This window comes from Nymphaea colorata, chromosome 5 (genome assembly GCF_008831285.2).
Source record: "Nymphaea colorata isolate Beijing-Zhang1983 chromosome 5, ASM883128v2, whole genome shotgun sequence".
NCBI lineage: Eukaryota > Viridiplantae > Streptophyta > Magnoliopsida > Nymphaeales > Nymphaeaceae > Nymphaea > Nymphaea colorata.
The window spans coordinates 25,592,869-25,603,394 of record NC_045142.1 but is presented as its reverse complement, the minus strand read 5'-3'; the positions used below and the strand labels follow the sequence as shown (position 1 = coordinate 25,603,394).

Sequence of the window (10,526 nt, the reverse complement as noted above, 5' to 3'; positions counted from 1 at the left end):
AATCAGTCCCTCAGTAGTCAATACATGAATTAGAACGGAAGGAAAAAAAAAAAAAAGTGCATGTCAAAAGGCTTTGCTGACATCTAACCATGCGCAGATCATGAATAAGAGACAGTTTTGAGTGAGTGAAATGTTGACTACTCACTGCCTGGAAAAAAAGTTGGAAAGCCTTTCCATTCTCTGGGTCATAAGCTGTGTTCTGGCCAAAAAGCGGCGGCCCGAGTTTTCAAGTTGATGGAGCACTCTCACCTTTTGAGGCTCAGGAAAGGAGCACCCATGGTAATCAAAGTCATCAAACTGAGAATGCGCCAACTATTCCGACTGAACATGCTGAGATGCTGTGCCCCCTAAGGCATGAACTAATGACAGTTGTATATCATAAATGTGCATGGACAAAAAAAATACCCTTTTGCACGGATTAACTACGAAAACCGCAGAAATCTGAAAGATAGTCGATGTGGTCCGAAAAATCCTCCTACATAGCACAATGAAAAAAATAAGCAGGATGAAACTAAATATTGCGTAGGCATGCCCAACCAATAAAAAGAAAAGATAATAAACAAAAAATTTGCGTAGATTCAAGAAGCGATAACTATAGCTGAGGAGGTTCAAATCCTAAGCTCACCAATTGATCCCGAGATAAGTCCGGCGCAGAGGAACTGCTTGCACAAGCTTCCAATGCCTCCGCATCATGTAGAGGAGTGAAGTCATCAGGAAAAATGTGCTTCAACCACGACCCATTCCAGTATTCCCTTCCCTCTGAGCATTTCCATGACCTTTCCTTTACGGAATACACGTATAAAATAATCTTCCTTTCTCGACCACTCACCACCCAAATGGACAACTCAAATACTTTACCATCAATTGGGTTATATCACAGGTTTCTAAGTATCGGATTCTCCTACACTCTTGAGTGTGCTGAGAGTAGTGGGTGATGCCATTTGGAATTTCACATACTTCATTATTTTGATCCCGATCATCACTATCACTTTCATCCTTCTGATTGACTTCACCTCCTACACCGGCGATGCCATCTGCGATTTCACATACTTCCATTCGACCCCCATCATCATCATCGCTGATATCACATTCATGTTTCTCATAGACTTCACCTCCAACACCTGCGAGGCCATCTGGGATTTCACATACTTCCATTGGACCTCCATCATCATTATCTCTGATTCCATCTGAGATTTTGCATATTTCATTTTGATCCTCATCACTGTCGCTTTCATCCTTCTGATTGACTTCACTTCCTACACAGGGGATGCCATCTGGGATTTCACATGCTTCCATTCGACCCCCATCATCATTATCATTGATGCCATCTGAAATTTCGCATATTTCATTTTTATTCCCATCATCACTATCATTTTCGTCTTCTTTTTTAATGAAATCACCTCCTATGAGCAAGCCCTTCACGCATTTCATCTCCCACAGAGGCAGACGACTTTGTAGTCTGCAGTCTGAAATACACAACCATTCAAGTGACTCCAGCAAGCGCACAGAATCAGGAAGCTCTTCAATGCCAATTTTGCTGAGAAAAAGGGTAGACAGTCTGCTCATGCGGCCGATAGAACTAGGCAGCGTTGACAGGCTTGTGCATGAGGTCAGAATTAGCTCCTCCAGTCCCCTCAGATTCCCAATGGAATCAGGCAGTATTGGCAGGGATGTACAATGGGATAGGTACAAGCGCTTAAGCCGAGACAAGTTTTCGATGGAATCAGGCAACATTGACAGGGATCGACATTCGATAAGTGTTAAATACTGAAGTCCAGTCAAGCTGCCGATGGAATTGGGAAGAGCCAACAGACATTCACAGTTGTATAAGTCTAAGCGCCCAAGTCTCGTCAAATTCCCAATGCAAGGAGGCAATGTTGATAGAGGTGCCCCTGAGATGCTTAACATCTCAAGTCTCGTCAAATTCCCAATGGAAGGATGCAATGTTGATAGAGGTACTCTTGAGACACTTAACTCCTCAAGTCTAGTCAAGCTTCCGATAGAATTGGGCAATGCCAACAGAGAGTCACAACCACCCACATATAACGTCCTCAGTCCGATCAAATTCCCAATGGAATCTGGCAGTCTTGACAGGGATTCACAGTTGCCCACTCCGAACTCCTCCAGTCCAGTCAGGTTTCCAATGGAATTAAGCAACATTGACAGAGAAGGACAATTGTTGATGTGTAACCTCCTGAGTCCTGTCAAATTCCCAATGGAATGAGGCAATGTTGATAAGAATTTGCATGAGCCAAATTTTAGCTCCTCAAGTAAAGTCAACATTCCAACTGAATAGGGCAATGCCAATAGAGATTCACAAACAGATAGATGTAACCTCGTGAGTCTTGTCAAATTCCCAATGGAATGAGGCAATGTTGATAGGGATGCACAATAGCCTAATTGTAACTCCTCAAGTCCGGTCAAGTTTCCAATGGAATTGGGCAACGCCGATAGAAATTTACAACCTTGTACATTTAACTTCTCCAATCTGGTCAAATTCCCGATAGAATCAGGCAATGTTAGTAGGGACGAACACCAATGCAATAATAAATTCTCAAGTTTGCTCAACCTTCCAATGGAACTGGGCAAGCTCTGTAGAGCATCACAATCTATCAAGTCTATCATCTTCAGTTTGGTTGAATTTCCAATGGACTCAGGAATGTCCATTAAACTGTTGCAGCCTTGGAGGCGTAGTTTCTCAAGGTCCAAGGAGTGAGAGAAATCAGGAAGCTTCATAAGATCACCGCATCCACTAAGGTCGAGCACCTTCAGCTTAGTGAACACCTGTCCATCAATGAAAGCATCGTAAGAAAAGAAAGAAATTCTCCATCAATGAAGAAGGAACTGAACAAACATATGGTCCTATACGTGAGTCTAAATTGAAAGGAACCTTTTCCTTTGATATGCAACTATCACTCCAGAATTGAACAATTTTGCTGGAATCTAACTTCAGGCATCCAAGTTTCTGGATGTCGAAATTGTCTGGTAGCGTTTGCATGGAGCAACCAGTCCACTTTTGGGCATCCTGCTAAAGTCACCATTGAGGTTGATGTTTTCCAAGAGAAGGAGCTTTAGATTTGACATATTATGGAATGCTTCAACGTACACACTTTTTGTTTCTTCTTCAGGAGAAACTAATGAGTGCACAGCGTCAAAACTTTCTTCTTCTCCTTCCAGATATTCTTTACAAATTATACCTTTAATATTGTTCGCTCCCTGAAGAAGATAATCATGAAAAATTGTTACACTAACAGTCTACATCAATTGGGAGAAAAGGTACCAGTGTGTGTATAAATTTGAAGTAACAATTTTAACTCTCGTACCTTGTGCTCCTCCAGTACTTCCCACACTTCCTTTTGATCCCACAACCTGCTACGCGAGCCAATGATTCTCCCCATGTCTCGTAGTAAATCATGCATATATAGCCTCCCGCAACAGTCAACCTTAAGAAGACATTTATGTAAAAGAGAATTGATTGTCGACACTGGAGAGTCGAAGTCGCAGCCTTTCCATATGTCAATGACATTATCTTTATACTCACCAAGGAAAAAGCACGCAATGTCCAAAAACCCTTTCTGTTCGTTCTGGCTGAGGCCATCATAGCTTATTCTCAGGCACTTGTCCATTCCAGGATATTCTGAGTTCCTCAGCTTTGTTTCCACCTCCGCCCATACTTCTTTATTCCTTTCGATTGATAAGAACACACCTAGAACCTCAAGCGCTAATGGAAGGCCCCCTGCTGCTTTGGCAATTTTCTTAGATATCTCCATGAATTCCTCACTGGGTTGGTCAGTTTTGAAAGCATGCCGACTGAACATGCAGTGATTCGCTGCTGTTCAACTCATAGACTTGGTACTTTTCATGCACAGAATGCGCATTCAGAAGCCGCACATCCCTTGTGGTGATGAGAATCCTTGTTCCTCCACCAAACCAGTCACAGTCACCAGCTAATGCTTTCAGTTGATCCCCATGGTCAACATCATCAAGAAGAAGAAGCACCCTCTCGTAAGGAAATCTCCTTTTGATCTCCGTAGACCCCTGACTGGGGTTGCGTATTCTTTGGTTTCCCACCGCCAATGTGAATACTTCCTGCAATTCGTGCAGCTTATCTTTTTTGTCCTTAATGCCCTCAATGTAGATAGATTTTTCAAACCTGCCATCGAGTCTGTTGTATATTTCATTTGCGAGTGTGGTCTTGCCGACGCCTCCCATCCCATAAATCCCAACCATTTTAACGCCTCCCTCCCCAATACTTAGCAATTCCATTACTTCTTCAACCCTGGAGTCGATTCCCACAGGATGCTCTGCCATAGGCAACATTACGTTATCACTGCACCCACCAACTCTTTTCACTATTTCTTTGATAAATTCTGTTTCTTTCTTATTTGATCTGCCAACAAACCCAGAAAAAAACAAAAAAAGGCGGGCAATGAATTCCATATTATATAACGGTTGCTTTTTTTGCTTCTTCCGAATTCTGAAAATAAATGAATAATGTAAAAAAGAAATGTAAGTTGCTTAAAGCTAAGAAGACAATAGCTTTTCCATCTCCGCTGTCTATTTCTACAGAATTGTGTGTCTCATTGAACTGTTAATTAGAAAATATCATCTGATTGACATCTCTAGTTTTGTTTTGGGGTTCAATTACCTAGCTAGCTAGTACTGCAATTTTGAGACTTAATTTGATCACATTTACTTGGATTTGAGTTTAATATTCATAGGCGCAAAAAAAAAAACTTTCTCCTGTTTTAAACAGTAACTGAGCTCAAAAAAAGAAAAATAAGATAAATTTTTAAAAATAAAAAATTAAATTTGAGGCAATAATAAATTTACAAGAAACTAATAACACAAACATCAAAAAGTAGATTTTTGGAGCAAACAAAAATTAGAAAATAAAAAAGAACAGTTTGACATTAAAAAGAAACGTGAAAAAATGAATAAAACGAAGAAAGGAAAAAACGTAAAAAAATGAATAAAAGGAAAAAAAATGGAAAAGCAAATTTTGTGATTTTTTATTTTTAACTTTTTTTTTAAATATGTTTTTTAAAGTTTTAAATGACTAATTTATTTATTGTATATTTTTTTTGCTTTTTTTAAAAAACACAAGTTTTGTGACTAAGGACTTTCCCACTTTAAATTAACGTCCGGTTCAAACTTCCCCCCCTCTTACACACACACAGTGTACAGAGAGTAGTGATGAACAACAAAAATTTTGGTGGCATTTTGATTTTATCAGATCTAATGCCCGAGAGTTTAAATTAAATTGAAACCAACCTTAAAATATTCCATGGTTCTAGGCAACTGTGGATTTTAAGAATTATGCATTAAAAATCTGTATTATACTTCAAATCCAAAGATCTAAAGGCATGAAGAAACGAGAAAGAGGTTAAGATGCAAGGATATGAGTTCCTAATTAGATCACCGATTACCTGAAATTAATCAAATGCTCTCCTAGGTGCCATTATTTGATTATCTTTGATCTAAAATTCTCAGGATTAAATCAAACTACGGTTCTAAGATTAATGTGAACCACTTTTTGCCACAACAATAAAAGCTGCTTCATCCAAGATGTCCATAAACTTAAAATTTAAGATGGTAATCAAACATGCTGGTAAATTTATCAACATCTAAATTGTGACCATCCTAAAAAAGTAATCCTGCACGATATCGACATTTACATTTTTGTGAAAATACATTCTAACTTCAAGTTGGGGTTTCGAGAGGCTTATTTTTTCCCTTTTCTAATTTGCTTATTCCTTTTCCCTTTTCTTTCTGATAATAGAGCAACAACCACCACCCCATTCACACCAAACTTACGTCAAAATAAAACAAAAAGGCCCTCAAGTAATTCGTAGGCCCATGCAGACCTTCCAGATTTGCCTTTTCCTTCTCGTTTTTCAAAAATGAAGGAGGCTGAGAGAGAGAGAGGAGACTTACTCGTGTTTGATAACGGGACCTTGAAGTTGACCAACTTTCAACATCTGCAGGATTGTAACGCATTTCATGGTCTTTGAATGACTGCTCAAAAGGGCCCCTTTGATGGTGCACATCAAAAGGCTCCACATAGTAGAAGACGGGGATGATCTCCTTCTTGTGCTGAGACGACATGGCTGCCGATTCCATCGCGTGAACAACCATGGCTGCCAATTCCCTCAAGCACCACTCAGAATCCGCATATCTTTTCGACAGGATGACCACGTAGTACAATGACTCCTCCATTGCTTTGAGATGCCTTTCGCCAAACTTCTCTCCCACCTCTATTTCTTCATTGTCCATGAAGGTATGGATTCCTGCGTGATTGAGAGCTTTATAGAGACGCCCCGTAAAGCCTTTGCGGGTGTCATCTCCCCTGAAACTAAGAAAAACTTGGTATTTTGAAGAGTCAAGAGAAGAGGAGGATGATCGAACCAACGCTGAACTCGAAGAAGCGGCCATGGCAAAACTCCTCTTAGGGTCAAATCGGTTTTAAAGAAGATGTTTTGGCTGGAGATGAAATGAAGGAATATCAAACCTACATAAATAGGACGTCGAGAATTGCACAAGAAATTTCCGGTTGAACCGGGGAGAAGGAGGAAGAACCTTATCATGATCACCTACTTTTCTCTGTTCCATTGTTGACGGATGATGTGAATAAAAACAAAGAAAACCCTCACTTTCGACTTTCGAGTCTAATGTCTTGGTACACCCTCAGTTTTTCTCTACCGCTTTTTTGTAAAATGGTTGTATCTTAAACTCAACGTGAGTTAATGGCTAAGTATTTTTCAAACTGGAACATTTTTTTCCTTGGGTTTAACTGTTGTTTTTTGCTAAAAACTTTTTGCAAGATTTAAGTGCCACATAATAACAAACTTAGTTCGTGCAATTTCGAACAATTTCCAATCCCGAACATAGATTTAGTATCATTGTTCACCTTTATTTTAAAATTATTTGTAGTTCCGACTTAGTGCTGACGCCAGAACTTACATAGAGAGAGAGAACTCAGTATTTGACGAATTCCCTTCCCTGTCAAGAAAATATCTTGGCGACTTACATTACTTCCTTGAAATTGAGGCCACATGGAATGAAGAAAGACTTTGCTTGAGTCAACAAAAGTATATAAATAATCTTCTCGCCAAAGCCAAACTAGAAAATTGAAAAGATGTGATCACTCCAGCCATTGTCAATACAATTAGGTATATAGATCGCAGGTTGTAGATATGATGGTGAAAAATTCAAGAATGTGAGCCTCTTTAGAAGTATAGTGGGAGGACTCCAATATGCCACTCTTTCCTTGACATTACTTATCTTGTTAACTGGGCATATGTTAAAAGATTGAGATATTTTGGAAATTAATAAAAAAAAATGTTTTTATAGTCTTTTTAATTTTCAGTTTCTTCCTTTTAGTAACTTAGAAGCAGGTTTTTAACAGATATAATTGATTAATTGGTCACCGAATTGCAGAGAAAGAAAAAGGGAGGATTATTGATTAACGCTGTTGCCTCCTTCATTCCCGACTCCCACCGCCTGTGGATGGCAAGCCGGACGTCGCCGAGTTCCGAACGATCCAAGCCTAATGCACTCTTCCCGTTTCCCCTTTTCTGTTTCTCCCAACACAGTGGGTGGGCGTCAGCAAGGTGCACGTCCGACGCCTCTCCCTGTTCCTTTCTCTGCGGCGGCAACGGAAGGCCAATGCTTCCATTGCCCATTATGCAACAGAGAAGAGAAAAGAACAGGCGCATTTTGCGTGAAAAACCAATATGCAAAGGAGAACGCACAGCGGAAACATGGTGTGGGCCCATAACCCATTGTTGGAGCTTTGCGAGGAATCAAGATAGCGACCAAACGAAAATGCAGAAATCGAAACTACATTCATGATTCACGTGTGTTGTAGAACCTGTAGAGGCGACCGTCGGCGGCAGCGGCAATGGATTTCTCTCATCAGCCATAACAGCCCAGTGATGGGGACAAACAATTCACGTATGGCTAAAGGGACCGATTACCCAGACGGCTAAAACTTGATGCGTCTCACACCATCACAAGACACGAGTATTTATACTTAAGGGTCCGAAACGGATACGGACCCGTATCGACGCAGGACTATCCAGATGAAGAAATCCCAACATTTCATCGATTTCTACACCTGCCTCAATATCGTATTCATCCATAAAAGTTTCAATTCCTGCACTTTTGAGAGAATTGTAGAGGTTCCACGTGAACCTTTGGCGGGTGTCTACTCTCCTGAAACTCAAAAAAACTTCGTATGTGAAAAGGCCAAGAGAAGAGATGGAGGAGAATGGAACCAACGCTGAACTCGAAGAAGCGGCCATGGCTAAACTCCTCCTAGGTCAGATTGATTTTAAAGAAGATGTTTTGGCTGGAGATGAAGGAAAATCAAACCTAGATTGGTAGGAAGAGAATTGCAGAGGAAATTTCAGGTGAATGGTGGAGAAGGAGGAAGAACCTTATCATGATCCTACTTTTTCTCGGTTCCATTATTGATGGATGATTTGAATAAAAAACAAAAAAAAAACACTCAACTTCAAGTCCAATGTCTTGGTACACCCTCAGTTTTTCTCTACTGCTTTTTGTAAAATGGTTGTATATTAAACTCAACGTGAGTTAATGGCTAAATATTTTTCAAACTGGAACTCTTTTTTCTTTTCCCCTTGTGTTCATCTGTTGTTTTTTGCTAAAAGCTTTTGGCAATATTTAAGTGCCAGGTAATAGCAAACTTAGTTCGTGCAATTCCGAGCAATATCGAATCTCGAACATAGATTTAGTATTATTGTTATCTTTCGTTTTAAAATTATTTGAAGTTATTTTTGGTTCTAAGGAGTAGAAAGTAGGATGGTAACTGAATTAGTGCAGATGCCAGAACTTATATAATATAGAAAGAGAGCTCAGTCTTTTGACGGATTCCCTTCCTTATCTAGGAAATATTTTGGCGACTTACATTACTCCCTTGGAATTGAGGCCATATGGAACGAAGAAAGACTTTGCTTGAGTCAAGAAAAGTATATAAATAATCTTCTCGCTAAAGCCAAAATGGAAAATTGCAAAGATGTGATCACTCCAGCCATTGTCAATACAATTCAGTTTAGATACCAGCATTTTTGTTATTTAATATTAATTTAAACATTTTCCTTTCTATTTTTTTCTCAATCCATCTGTTTTACATGAATGACCTTATTTTGAAGATCTTATAAAATAACTCTTTTTTTCATCGCAACATAAACTTTCGGTTGAGGAGACAACGGGGCTCCGCTGGTAATATAAAAGAGTATGGCTTTATTTTTCACTTTCGCTAATAAGTTGAAAATGCTTCAACACAAAAAACCCTATGAGGTTGTTTCCTTTCTTGAAAATACTTCAACGGACCCATGAATTCGCTGGTGTGCACATGTGAATCTAATGAAGTTCCTTAAGTAAGCCGTTGTAGGTCCACGAAAATGTATACGACAAGGACTCCTGAAGATTAGAGTAGCAGGAACCGATAGATCCGGTTGGAACCCAATGTAGCCATTAGCATATCCAATGGGGCAGAGCCACATTTGAGCCTGTGTGGGCAGTTTGCCTGCACGGGCCTTGGTATTTTAGACCAAGAAGGAAGAAGACGGCAGTTCCTGAATATGAATCTCTGTGCTCCATTTGGACGTTTAACTTTGAATCTCGACAACAATGCTCCACCACCATATTCAACTATTTAGATACTGCTTAATTTAAGTTGAAACTATATTCAGATTTTAATGGAATTCGATTGGGTATGAATAGCTCTACGTACCTCATTGAAGATTGCCCGTCCATGTCCATCCTCAATCTCGGTTATCTGCCTTTCAACCAAAGATTGGTTAGGCTGCTAGTGCAGTGAATAAGCCGATTCGCTCAATTTAGCTGAATCAGGTGAAGTACCACTACGATAAGTAAGTGGGAAAAAAAAAAGAAGAGAAAAAATATCTGAGGTGTATCTAAAATATAAGAACTTTAAACTGTTTAAAAATAATTTAAACATTTCAAACTGTAAACACATAGAAGATACTACCAAGGACTCCCACTATCACCACTGTAAATACATAGAAGATCTGACTATTTGAGTATTGCTTAATACGAGTCCAAATTAAGCAAATTTGAATTCTGTTATTAGTTTTTCTGATTAAAAAAAAATACAAAACCAGATCCAAATTTTTGAATGTTGCTTGATTTGAAATGTCTATCAGCTTCAACAAAGATATATAGGACCCAAAATTAATTAAGCCACATTAAATATCTTTTTTTTTAGACAAATAATTTAATATTTTCTTTTTTAAAAGTAAAAAAGAGTTGTATTTCGTGGGAGATCCAGGTGAGTGGGGAGATCTATCACCTAGTATTTTTAATTATCAAAAAGGCATTAAAAACTACTATTTGTTTGGAGAAAAGGTTAACGCCAGAGCTATTATTTCTTGCACTTTTGTAGTAGGAGATACTTTCTCTTTCTTTTATTTGCGTGCGTGCGTGTGTGTGTGTGTGTGTTTATTTATTTATTTGCTAATAAACATATTTGTTGTTGT

The 10,526-nt window shown here is 39.0% G+C and overlaps 1 pseudogene; it reads right to left on the bottom strand.

Moving 5' to 3' along the window:
- Positions 1 to 1,396: 1,396 nt before the first annotated feature.
- On the bottom strand, positions 1,397 to 7,718 carry LOC116255280 (disease resistance protein TAO1-like; annotated as a pseudogene).
- Positions 7,719 to 10,526: the final 2,808 nt, after the last annotated feature.